At 49.3% G+C, this 12,742-nt stretch overlaps 1 pseudogene across 1 annotated transcript; it reads right to left on the bottom strand.

Annotated features, from left to right (window-relative positions):
- Nucleotides 1-532: 532 nt before the first annotated feature.
- Nucleotides 533-4,441, bottom strand: LOC307115747 (solute carrier family 2, facilitated glucose transporter member 3-like; annotated as a pseudogene). The gene is made up of 3 exons: nucleotides 3,334-4,441; nucleotides 2,390-2,677; nucleotides 533-555 (listed from the first exon to the last, which is right to left on the bottom strand). The product of its transcript is annotated as a solute carrier family 2, facilitated glucose transporter member 3-like (transcript).
- Nucleotides 4,442-12,742: the final 8,301 nt, after the last annotated feature.

Genomic DNA, 12,742 nt, shown 5'->3' on the forward strand with positions numbered 1-12,742 from the left:
GGCTGAAGGGTCTCAAATGTATAAGCACCAAAGAGGGAAGGGAGGTCAGGCAACATGAAAAAGGGAAGAGAAGGTGTCATCCTTTATACTCCTACACACACAGGGACTAGGTCATGGAGGTGTGACCTGTGGCGTGTGTACTAGTGAATACCTCCATCTCATCTCATCTCTGAAACTTTCCAGATTTACACGTCTTAGTGTGTTTCTTATCTCCTTGAAAAGAATGCCTCCTTCCCCCCATGACTTCCCTCTAGCTCCCTAGGAGGCCACACATCCTGATTTCACACTCTCCTGCTCCATTGTCTGTGTGGAGAGTGAGGCCGAGTTCTCTACGTGTTAGGAAGAAAGCACAGATGCAAATCCCACCAGCAGAGGCAGGGCTACATACACACAGGATGGGCTTTAACACGTTCCACCCAAAAGGGGGCAGTAGGAACACAGAGGAAACAAGTTACCAATAACCCACTCCCACCCGGAGCAAAGCGACAGTGCACACACATGCATACTCGCCCAGTGTGGGCTCCATGCACACTTACCCACCACCTCCGATGTGGTCTGTGGGAACACGACAAGGACCTTGACGTGGAAACAGACAGAAGCAGGCACGGCTGACCTGCAGCAGTGCCCTGCTTCCCGAGGGAGCAGCTGTCCGGAAAAGCCCGCCACCGGTGCCGCGGGCACACAGTCCAGCTTAGCTATGAGCACTCTCCTCCGGCTTTGTTTTAAGCTATGGCTTAAAACAAAATTTTAAAAAATCTAAACATCTAAAATATCCTAAGGAACAAAATGCAGAAAATCCAAACCTTTACCAAGAACCAATATTTTAGGTTGCTCCCCCACCAGATGAGTGGTAGGAACACTTAAAAAAAAAAGTGAGTCCACTATAAGAGGGAGACAATCAATTTCTACAAACCTTCCCTTCTCTGGATCACACCCAAAATCAGAACCCATCAACCACCTTTAACTACAATGCCCACCTTAGTAATAACCCTGGGTTTCAAGTAATACTACATATGATCTTAAAGAAAAACATTCCGAAGGAAACCAGTAGCTTCTTTACACAGGTGCATGAGTTTTCTGAGAAATTGAACTTGAGAATTTCCATCGGAAGGACAGAAATCGTAAGAGGCAATCTGCAAACCTCACACACCATATACCTTCCAATAATGCATTACATTTCTGTGTAAATCTACCCTTATTAAACAACTAGAGGCCCGATGCATGAAGATGCGTGCAAGAATGGGCCTTCCTTCCCCTGGCTGCCAGCACCGCCTTCACTCTGGCCAGAGCCACCTTTCCGCCTTCCATGCTGCCCAGAGGCCCAGAGCAGCTGGGGCGGTGCGGAATGCCCCCATCGGCTCAGCACCTGCGTATGCAAATTAAACTGCCATCTTTGTTGGGTTGATCTGCATACTCACTCCTGATTGGCTGGTGGGCATCATGAAGGTACGGTCAATTTGCATCTTACTCTTTTATTAGTGTAGATCAGTGATGGGCAACCTTGTGAACTTGGTGTGTCAAACTTCGCCAAAAAACTGAGCATAACTCGGGTAGTGTGTCACTTTGAGGAAAAAACATTATTTTGCAAATGTTTCATCCTCAGGAGCAGCAAATGTTTCATCCTCGGCATGCGGCCGCCTCAGCAGCCACGTGTCATCAGAAATGGCTACGTGTGTCAGTGCTGACACATGTGTCATAGGTTCGCCATCACTGGTGTAGATAAACCTCTCCAGTATCAAATCTTCCACTCTATAAACTCTGTAAGTCCCTCCCTCTAACCTCAATCTCCTTATGTTTTCATTATTTGGTAAAATTACACTTAAAAAATAAATATTTATGCAATAAAACCAGAAGATAAATAAAATTTCAATTAATTTGTTCTGCAGAGCTGTATGGAAGTGAGGAAGGTGCTCTTATGTAATTCTTCTCTGCCCTCCACACTCTCATGTGTATCTGCTTCCTGGTGAGTCTGAGGTTGAGGGACTCTTTCTCCCCTACATGCCTTCGTCAAGCAATGTTAGAACTTAAGGAGGAAGAGCGGGCAAAGCTGGCAAATGCCAAGTAGGCAATTCCTCCTGAAATGAAGGTAGGTTCACTTGGTCTCTTCTCAACAGAAGAGAATGTCCAAGAAATGAAATGTTTAAAAAGCCACTGAAGATACAACTAACCCAGCACAGAGTCCTCTGAGCATTCATGGGGTCCTCTGAGCGCTCATGGGGTCCTCTGAGCGCTAATGGGGTGTGGGGATGAGAAAAGCATCAAGTAGCAGCATTCAGAAACAGTCCTGGCTTACAACCTGTGAGGTCTCCCCCATTCAGGGAGAGGCTACTTTGCATGCTGGGAGGGAGGTGGGAAGGAAGCATGGCTGAGCCACTGGTGGTGGTCTTACCAGGCTGCCTGCTCTTCATTTCAAAGGCGCCTCTCTCAGCTCTGTTAGCCATGTGTGCCTGCCCTGCAAAGGCTCCTGTACTTTCCTCAAAAGTCCTGCCGTGGGTCTCAGGAACTTTCAAGAAGGCAAAGACCAAGAAGATCACAAAGAAGCCAGTGAAGACAATAAATGTGTAGGGTCCTAGACAGAATGCAGCTGCCGGGAAGAGCAATCCAACCCAAAAGGTGGAGGCCCAGTCGGAGCAGCCAGCCCCTGCCAGTCCATGGTGAAGAGTTCGGCCACAATAAACTGTTGTCGTGTACCCCCGAATCTCACAAAGGACGCCTCAAAAAGTCAAATTATGGAGTCATTTATTCAAAGGCCGGCGGTTACGAGGGAGCATAAGCATTCCAAATCTCACAACCCCGAAATGCTGGCCACATCCGGCTTATATAGGCAGAATATCACAAAGGTATCGATTACATCTTTGGGTTTGGAATGAGGAACCTGGTTTGCACAAAGCAGTTACAGAAGCGAAATTGAGCAAGTTAGTTATCTATAAAAATTAATTATAGTTTTGGGTATAAGGATCACTGAATCGACGGAAACATTATCTGGAGCCACTGAGGCAATTTAGAATAATTGTGCTCTCCTGGTCTTGGGACCACTGAGTCAACCAGAGCGCATTATCTGTAGCCACTTAGGCAATTTAGGGTAATTGTGCTGTTCTGGTCTCCAGGTACAGAAGAATGTGCTTCGATAATCAGTGAGATCACAATCAATGGGATATTCAAACCACCAACAATGGAGTATTCAATCGATTGGGATAGCATACATAAGTTCAGAAAATCAAAATAACTTTTCTATTGTTTTAGCAAGGAAATAAGTACAGAAGCCAAAACAGCAGGTTAAAGTTAAAGTTAAGCTGCAGTTTTTACCTGAGATGATGGCTACCATACTTCACAACCAGGGCCTGGGCCTGGGCCAATTTCAAAGAAGGCCACGAACACCAAGATAGCCCCAATGCAAATGAAGCTCATCCAGCTATACTCACCCGCTGATAACATGGACATAGCTGTGAGGATGGAGCAGGAAGCCATTCCTCCAAGGCCAGTCATGTGTAGAGTCCTCCTTCCTGCCCTTTCCACCAGAAACAGAAATACTACAGTGACGATGGTGTTAACCACACCGGCACCAACGGTGGCAGAGATGGGCTCCTCAACACCAGCATTTTGAAGATTCCTGTTGAGGAATAGAACACAGCATTGATTCCGGAGAGTTGCTGAGAGAGCTGGAGCATGATGGGAATCATGAGGGGCTGTCAGCAGCTCTGGGATCTACAGAGCTGCAGCACAGTGGCTTGCTTTTCTTGTGACATCCCCATACTCTCCTCTTTCATCTCCTGGATGTCCTGATTCACGTCCTGGCTGCCCCACAACCGCTGGAGGGCCTTTCTAGCACTGTCCTCTTCCTTTCTGTTATCAGGAAGAATCTAGGACTTTCTGAGCAAATGGAAAGGCTATGACTGTAGGAAAGATGGAAGGATGGTGAAGCCCAACAGCATGGGCCAAAGGTGTTCACTTCCCAAGATGACTTTCACACCAAAGATCTGGGCCACCAGAATCCCGATGACGATGCCCAACGGCTCCCGCAGGGCAGGAGGAGACATCTCTCCAATGCGCATGGGCACAAACCTGTGCAGAGTCTGCAAGAGGCTAATTACCACCTGGCCCAGGGTCTACATGGCAACCGTCTCCGCTAATTTGCAGAATCCCATAAGGCAGCCAATGGTAGCCAATAGGTTGACAATAAGCACTGCATCGCGCCAAAGAGTCTAATGGAAAAGGATCCAATCACAACACCAACGGGGAAGACAGCCACAGACCAGCACCAGGGACCTTCGCGCACGTGCCTGGGAGGGTTTTCCAACTGCTCTTCCGAAGGTGATGGATGAGTCCTTGATGAGCGCCTCAGGGCCCTGCTGACTCCAGTGCTGTCGCCAAACTGGAAAGAGCCCGTTGTAGCAATGGTGCTGGCAAAGATCAGCGGTGCGGGGACCTTCTGTGTCCCCATGGCCACAATTTAATTATTTTCGAATCTTCAAGAAAGTTCTGGAGGGGGATTCCAGAGACTTTTTCAGCCAACAAAACCTTCAAATGTCCTTCCCTGTCAGCAGGTTTTCCTTCAGGTCCTCAGCATTGAGCTACCTCTCAGCCTCACATTCTTCGGCCATTATCTCTTCAAACTGGTCAATATTTATTGTGCCCGGGCCCTGGTGCCACTACTTGGTGGGTTCCTGGTTTCTCGGTGTTGCAGTTTGGGGAAGTCCTAGTGGCCTTGTTTCACGCTTCCTTCCTCAGCTGTGCTGAGCCCACCGGTGGCCGTCAAAGGTCTTCCTCTACTACTGTCCTCCGAGCACCCCCAACAGCTGCCTCCTGAATACTCCATCTCTGCCAAAGCCCCCCCATTCCTACCGGGCTCTGTGTCCCTGGGCCCGAAGCCACCCCCATTCCCGCAGGGCTCCGTGTCCCCGGGCTGGCCTTCGACATACTGATCTGGGTTCGAATTTCCTGCCAATTCAACAGCTGGGGCGGTGGTTGGTCTCCTCACAGTGGGCAGTCACTTGCTCTTTTGTGTTTGGAAATGTTTGAATGACAGACCTGGATAGAGACTGAAGCAGGAAGCATTTATGCCTGGAGGTAGGCACGCCTGTTTTCCTGCTGGGCTGAGTGTGCGGGGTGGGACCAACCGAGTCAGGAACTGAGTGTGACCAGCTCAGGGTTTAAATGCCTCCAGTGCCCATGTTCTTAGCTGGGGTCCGGATTCCCAATATTCCGCTCTGCCCTAGGCCCAGCGCCTCCTCTGCGGGCCTCACCTCCAAAGGGTCTTTCTCTCTCCTCGGTGGCAGTGGCCATGACCTGTGCCCGCTCCGCCTCGGGCCGTTCCTGTGCTCCTGGTGGGGGTGAGGCCTGTGCGGGGGACCCCCCCCCCCCCCCCCCCCCCCGCATAGGAGCTGCTCCCGCCGCAGGCCAGGCCAGTCTCCCGCCCCAGCTGCAGGCAGCAGGGCCGCCCTTTCCCCAGGCGCATGCAGCTGCGGTTTGCGAGGGGAAATCAGGGGCTGCATGTCCTGTCACGGCCTCCCCATGCCTGAGCCTACACCCCGAGGGGGTCTCCCCTCTGTGCCTGATGTTTTCTATGAGGGTGCAGTGGAGTCTGTGGAGGAACCTGCAGGTGATGTCACCTCCCCTGTCTGTAGCTCTCAGTTCTGCTCTTCCTGCAAACCCATCCCCTCCCCTTGGGGCACCCACCTTCCTCAGACTCCAGGGTCATTGGCTGCCCTGCAGCTTCAGTGCCTGGATGGGTCCCAGAGAAAACGCAGTTTTATAGATGATCCAGCTTTTTATTTCTAGGGAAGGAGGGGCTTTCTGATTTCTGCTGGCAGCCGGCAGCCGAGTGACCTTGACAAATACACGGAGCTCTGGTGCCCAACTCCCATCCTGTCCTTGGGGAAAGTCCTTTCATTCCCGCTCCTGCCCCGAGCCTCCGCCTCTGCTGCTCCCTCCACCAGGAATGCTCCCCCACTCCCCGGGCCTCTCCTCCGTCTCCTGGGGCTGCTCCCCTCTCCCTGGGGCTGGAGGTGCTCCGGTCACTGGTCACGCAGGCCACATGCTGCTTTCTATGAGGCCCTTCCCTCTGCCCAAGTGTCTCCCTCTCCTCGGTTTCTTAAAAAATCTCACTGCATCAGATATGGTTTTAGAAGCTTCTCAAAATTAGTTATGGAACAAAGGAGATTGGGAAGGGTTAGATTTTCTCTAGCTATGTTTTCTTTTTTTTATTTTTAATAACTCTTTATTGTTCAGATTATTACAGTTGTTCCTCTTTTTGCCCCCCCATAGCTCCCCTCCACCTGGTACCCACGCCCCCACAGCCTTTACCGCCCCCCACTGTCCTCATCCATAGGTGTACGATTTTTGTCCAGTCTCTTCCTGCACCCCCACACCCCCTTCCCCCGAGAATTGTCAGTCCACTCCCTTTCTATGCCAGATTCTATTATATTCACCAGTTTATTCTGTTCCTCAGATTTTTTATTCACTTGATTTTTAGGTTCACTTGTTGATAGATATGTATTTGTTGTTCATAATTTTTATCTTTACCTTTTTCTTCTTTTTCCTCTTCTTAAAGAATACCTTTCAGCATTTCATATAATACTGGTTTGGCGGTGATGAACTCCTTTAGCTTTTTCTTATCTGTGAAGCTCTTTATCTGACCTTCAATTCTGAATGTCAGCTTGGCTGGGTAGAGTACTCTTGGTTGTAGGTTCTTGCTATTCATCACTTTGAATATTTCTTGCCACTCCCGTCTGGCCTGCATAGTTTCTGTTGAGAAATCAGCTGAAAATCGTATGGGTGCTCCCTTGTAGGTAACTGTTTTTCTCTTGCTGCTTTCAAGATTCTCTCTTTGTCTTTTGCTCTTGGCATTTTAATTATGATGTGTCTTGGTGTGGTCCTCTTTGCATTCCTTTTGTTTGGGGTTCTGTGCGCTTCCTGGACTTGTAAGTCTATTTCTTTCACCAGGTAGGGGAAGTTTTCTGTCATTATTTCTTCAAATAGGTTTTCAATATCTTGCTCTCTCTCTCTCTTCTTCTGCACGCCTATAATTCGGATGTTGGTACGTTTGAAGTTGTCCCAGAGGCTCCCTACACTATCTTCATATTTTTGGATTTCTTTTTGCTTTTCCGGTTGGGTGTTTTTTGTTTCTTTGCATTTCAAATCTTTGATTTGATTCTTGTGTTCCTCTAGTCTGTTGTTTGATCTCTGTATAATATTTTTTATTTCAGTCAGTGTATGCTTAATTTCTAGTTGGTCCTTTTTCATATCCTTGAGGGTCTCACTAAATTTCTCGGAGGTTTCTAGAAGATTCTTGAGTAACCTTATACCCGTGGTTTTGAACTCTATATACAGTAGTTTGCTTTCCTCCATTTCTCTCATTAGTGACCTGTTTCTTTGTCTCTGCATTTTGGCTGCTTCCCTGTGTTGATAGAGTGGCTTTGTGTGCTAGGTGTCCTATAGGGCCCAGTGGGTCGGCCTCCCTAGTCACCTGAGGTGGACACTCTTGGTGAACCCCTTTCTGGGCTGTGTGCAGTCTTGTTGTAGTTAAGCCTTGATTGTTGTTGGTATCACTGGGAGGAATTGACCTCCAGGTCAATTGGCTGTGAGGATCAGTTGTGTCTACAATGGGAGAACTTCTGTGCTGGAGACACCCTTATGGGGCAGGGCTTGCTTCAGTGGGGCTTTGGTGCTCACTGAGTTTGCCCCTCGAGTGTGTTGCTTATGGATGTGAAGAGTTGTAATCTGGATGGTCTCACTCTGACCACTGGGTACACTGGCTCTTGGATCTCCAAGGAGGTGCAAGGTCAGCCACTGTCTGGGTTTTTCTAGCTGTTTTCTTGGCTCTAAAATTTTCCTCAGGCCATTTGGGATGGTGTTTCTTTTCTATTTTGTTTTTTAAATATGCTTATTGATTTTAGAGAATGGAAGGGAAAGAGAAACACCCACTGGTTGCCTCCCTCACGCACCCGATTACACCACTAACCGTGCCAGACCAGGAAGGCAACCTACAGGCAACACTCCCACCGACCAGGAGCTGCACTGTCCAGGCCTCTTACGGGCTGCTGAGCTGAGCGTCAGAGTCCCTGGGGGAAATCTGTAACAAAATCCTGAGGCCCTCATCAGACCAATCAGATCAGACTCCGGGGTCAGGAGGCCTTCCAGGCTCCCGGGTGGCTCTCGTTCTGGGCATGAAACCGCCCAGTGGGCCTCGGCTTCCAGCCCCTCAGGGAGTTCCCAAACCGTCTGAGCAAAATGCCTCGTTTTTCCTTCCTACTTCATTTTGACACTTTCTCCTTTCCAGACCAGTGAAAGGGAAAACGAAATGTCTCCTAGGAAGCAGACACGGGCCAGTCACTGCACTCTTCCATGCCAGTGGAAACAGTGGACATATGTGCAACTTAGTCTTAAAATTGACAAGTACTGGATCCAGCCTGTGGTTAGTTCTCCTGTTGAGTGTACAGTGGGCATACCTGACAACTGGCAGGATCCCACAGTCACTCTCTGACCCACCGGAGGAGGTTAAGGTTGGAGGAATATGTGGAAGCCTCTGACCTTACCTCCCGACAAAGATAATAAACTAGAAGCAGTCCCATATTCCCGGAGGGCACGGGATTTCAAAGATTAACGCTCCCATCAACGTCTTCAAAGCGGCCGTGACACCTATCACACTCCCATGTAACTCACCTGTTTGTCCATGCAGAAGTCTGATGCGGCTTAGAAAATGACTATAGACTGGGACACACCTAGGAGACTGCGGGTTCAGTTCCAGATCACTGCTATACAGCAATTATCGCAATAAAGTCAGTTGTAATCTTTTTTTTTTTTTTTGCTGGCCTTCAATTTGTAAAAAAAACAAAACAGCAACATCTGTGAAGTCCAATGAAGTAAAGCTATGCCTGTACTAACTATAAACCCACTCAGGTGCCCTGGAGCCAGTCACCAGGCTGTGGCACCGAGGATGCACCCGCTGACCTGGCTGCTGCCCTGCTCTCTCCACATCTGTAAGGACCACGAGGCAGTTCGTTTCCCCCACGGAGGGCCAACAGTGTGCCTTCATGGTACAGCCTTTAGCCTCAGGACTGGATTAATGCTGCTTGCTGCTATCATACAATCTAGAGAAATATTAACCATCTTGCTATTTCATAAAATACTAGAGGCGCACATGGGGGGGGGGCGCAAAGTGGGGGAGGGTTTCCCTCAGCCTGGCCTGCACCCTCTCAATCCGGGACCCCTCAGGGGATGTCTGAATGCCAGTTTAAGCCTGAAACTGGCAGTCAGACATCCCTCTTGCAATCCGGGACTGCTGGTTCCTAACCGCTGGCCTGCCTGCCTGCCTGCCTGCCTGCCTCTAACTGCTCGCCTGCCTGCCTGATCGTCCCTAACCACCTCTTCCTCAGCCCCCGCAGCTTTGTCCGGAATGATGTCCGGAAGGTTGTTCAGCTGTCCGGTCTAATAAGTATATTACACTTCTGTTATTATAGATTACTCAGGTTCACAATATTGATGACTTTTTGCTGATGAGCAGAAAGTAGCAAATTCTATAAAGACAAGTGAACCAAAGCATGAGGAATAAATTCCCCCAAAACTCAGGGCTCCCCACTCAATGATGACCCAGTGGTTTGAAGTGTATCAAGATATCCTCTCAGGCAGGATATGAGCACAGGCGCAGGAACCAAGATGCTGCCGGTTCAATCCCAGGAGGGCACATGCCCGGTTGCAGGAGCAGCCAATCGACGATGTTCCTCTCGATGTTTCTATCTATCCTTCTCTCTTCCTCTCTCTCTAGAAATCACTAAGAACATTTTTCTTTAAAAGATATCCCCTTCAAGGTGGAAGCTGCTGCACCTTGCACCACCTACAACGTAGAGGCCCGACGCTTGGCAGGCCTTGTTGGGATAGGAGGCAGCACACCCCACCAAGTGCCAACGTGACCCATCGCCAGAGGCGCCACATGGCTCCGCTCCCAGTGGGGCACAAGCAGCAAGTTCAGGCTGCACCACCACTCAGACCTCACGGTCCGGAGAGACCACTGGTGCTCAAAGGCTGAGGGCAACAGAAGGCCTCGCGGAGACTGGGCGATGGGACAGCAGCAGACTCCAGGATTCCCAGGCAGAGCACCCTCCTCTGCAGGTAGTTCCTCTTTCAGAAACACCGTGTTTGCTGTTCGTGGACTTAGTGGAGACTTCACACCACTCATAGGACAGCAGCTGACCAGGAAGCCTGAGCATCCCACCGTGAACCGAGTGTCACCGGCCTTGCTCAGCCTGGAGGGTGGGTAGTGGCCAGAGTGGGAAGGGCATGTCCGGAAGGTGCTGTGACCTGAGCAGGTGGCTCAGGCTTCGTCACCAGACCTGTGTGTGGCCCCCCAGTTCTCTGACCAGGGAACTGAGGGGACCTGCCGGACGCGATGAAGGAAACCCTAGTAGAACTTGGCAGCTGGACATCGGTCACCCGCTTTGGAGAGGCCCAAAGTGCTGATCTACATGGGCTTATGGGAAGTCGCCAACAGCTTGGATGGATTGTCACGGGCTTGGAAGAGAGTTGAAAGGTTAGTGACAGATTTGGATGGGGACAGAGCTCTCAAAACAGGCAGACAGTGCAGGCATCTGCACCCCAGTGCCCAGAACTCCTCCGAGGCGCTCTTCACGACCAGGGCACAGGAGCATGCCTCGGGGAGGCAGGTCGTGTCCTTCCTGGCCCCGTGCTTGCTTGGCAGACTCATGAAGAAGTGGCCATCAAGAGAGAGGTGGAGGAGAAACCAAGATGGCGGCATAGGTAAGCACCTAAACTGCTGCCTCACACAACAATTTCAAAACTACAACTAAAAGACAGAACAGACACCATCCAGAAACACAGGAAAGCTGGCTGAGTGGAAATTCAACTAGAAGGAAAGAGAAAAGATCACGGAGAATCAGAGGAGCTGCAAAGGACTGAGGTACGGAGACACGCACGCAGAGAGGAAGGGCGGCTGAGTGCCTGGCTGGCTTTCTCTGGCGGGAGAGGGAAGGAAGCCCCTGACTGCACTGAACCCCAGTTCTGACTGCACTAAACCCCAGTTCTGGGCGAAACCCCGTGGACCCAGGCTCATATGGGGCGAGTCTGGACTGTCAGGTAGAGAGAAAGGCACACGGAGACTCGAGACTCGGGGGAGCCGTGGCAAGCAGGGGTCTGGAGGCGCACGCGCGCAGAGAAGACTGACTGCTGAGGTTGCCGCTAGCTCTCCCTAGCGGAAGGGAGTCGGAAGCTCCTGACTGCACTGAACCCCAGTTCCGATTGCACTGAACCCCAGTTCCATGTGAGCCTGGGGGAATCTGGACTGTCAGGCAGAAACTCAGGGGAGCCGCGGAAGGCAGAGGTCTGGAGGCGTACACGGAAGAGCAGGGAAGCCAAAACTGTCTTCTCAGCCCTGAGACTCCACCCTATCCAAGCTGAGCACAGAGGCTTTTGCAATTTTGCAAGTCTGGTCCTATAAGGCTGTCTACAGTACAGAAGGTCTCCCGGTGTAGACACAGCTGATACTCACAGCTAATTGTCCTGGAGGTCAATTCCTCCCAGTGACACCAACAACAATCAAGACGTAACTACAACAAGGCTGTACACACAGACCACAAAGGGGTGCACCAAGAGTGTCCACCTCAGGTGACTGGGGAGGCCGACCCACTGGGCCATATAGGACACCTAGCACACAAAGCTACCCTACCAACTCAGGGAAGCAGTGAAAATGCGGAGACAAAGTAACAGATCACAAATGAAAGAAATGGAGGAAAACAAACATCTGGATATAGAATTCAAAACCATGGTTATAAGGTTTTTCAAGAATTTCCTAGAAAAGGCCGAAAAATTTAGCCAGAACCTCGAGGATACGAAAAAGGACCAACAAGAAATTAAACATACACTGACTGAAATAAAAAATATTATACAGAGATCCAACAGCAGACTAGAGGAATGCAAGAATCAAGTCAAAGATTTGAAATGCGAAGAAACAAAAAACACCCAACTGGAAAAGCAAAAAAAAAATCCAAAAATATGAAGATAGTGTAGGGAGCCTCTGGGACAACTTCAAACGTACCAACATCCAAATTATAGGCGTGCAGAAGAAGAGAGAGAGCAATATATTGAAAACCTATTTGAAGAAATAATGACAGAAAACTTCCCCTACCTGGTGAAAGAAATAGACTTACAAGTCCAGGAAGCGCACAGAACCCCAAACAAAAGGAATCCAAAGAGGACCACAACAAGACACATAATAATTAATATGCCAAGAGCAAAAGACAAAGAGAGAATCTTGAAAGCAGCAAGAGAAAAACAGTTAGTTACCTACAAGGGAGCACCCATACGATTTTCAGCTGATTTCTCAACAGAAACTATGCAGGCCAGACGGGAGTGGCAAGAAATATTCAAAGTGATGAATAGCAAGAACCTACAACCAAGAAGAGTACTCTACCCAGCCAAGCTGACATTCAGAATGGAAGGTTAGATAAAGAGCTTCACAGATAAGAAAAAGCTAAAGGAGTTCATCAACACCAAACCAGTATTATATGAAATGCTGAAAGGTATTCTTTAAGAAGAGGAAGAAAAAAGTAAAGATAAAAATTATGAACATATACATATCTATCAACAACTGAACCCAAAAATCAAGTGAATAAAAAATCTGAGGAACAGAATAAACTGGTGAATAGAATCAGGGGCATGGAAAGGGAGTGGACTAACAATTCTCGGGGGAAAGGGGTGTAGGGGGTGCAGGAAGAGATTGGACAAAAATCGT

This window comes from Cnephaeus nilssonii (genome assembly GCF_951640355.1).
Source record: "Cnephaeus nilssonii genome assembly, chromosome: 19".
Taxonomy (NCBI): domain Eukaryota; kingdom Metazoa; phylum Chordata; class Mammalia; order Chiroptera; family Vespertilionidae; genus Cnephaeus; species Cnephaeus nilssonii.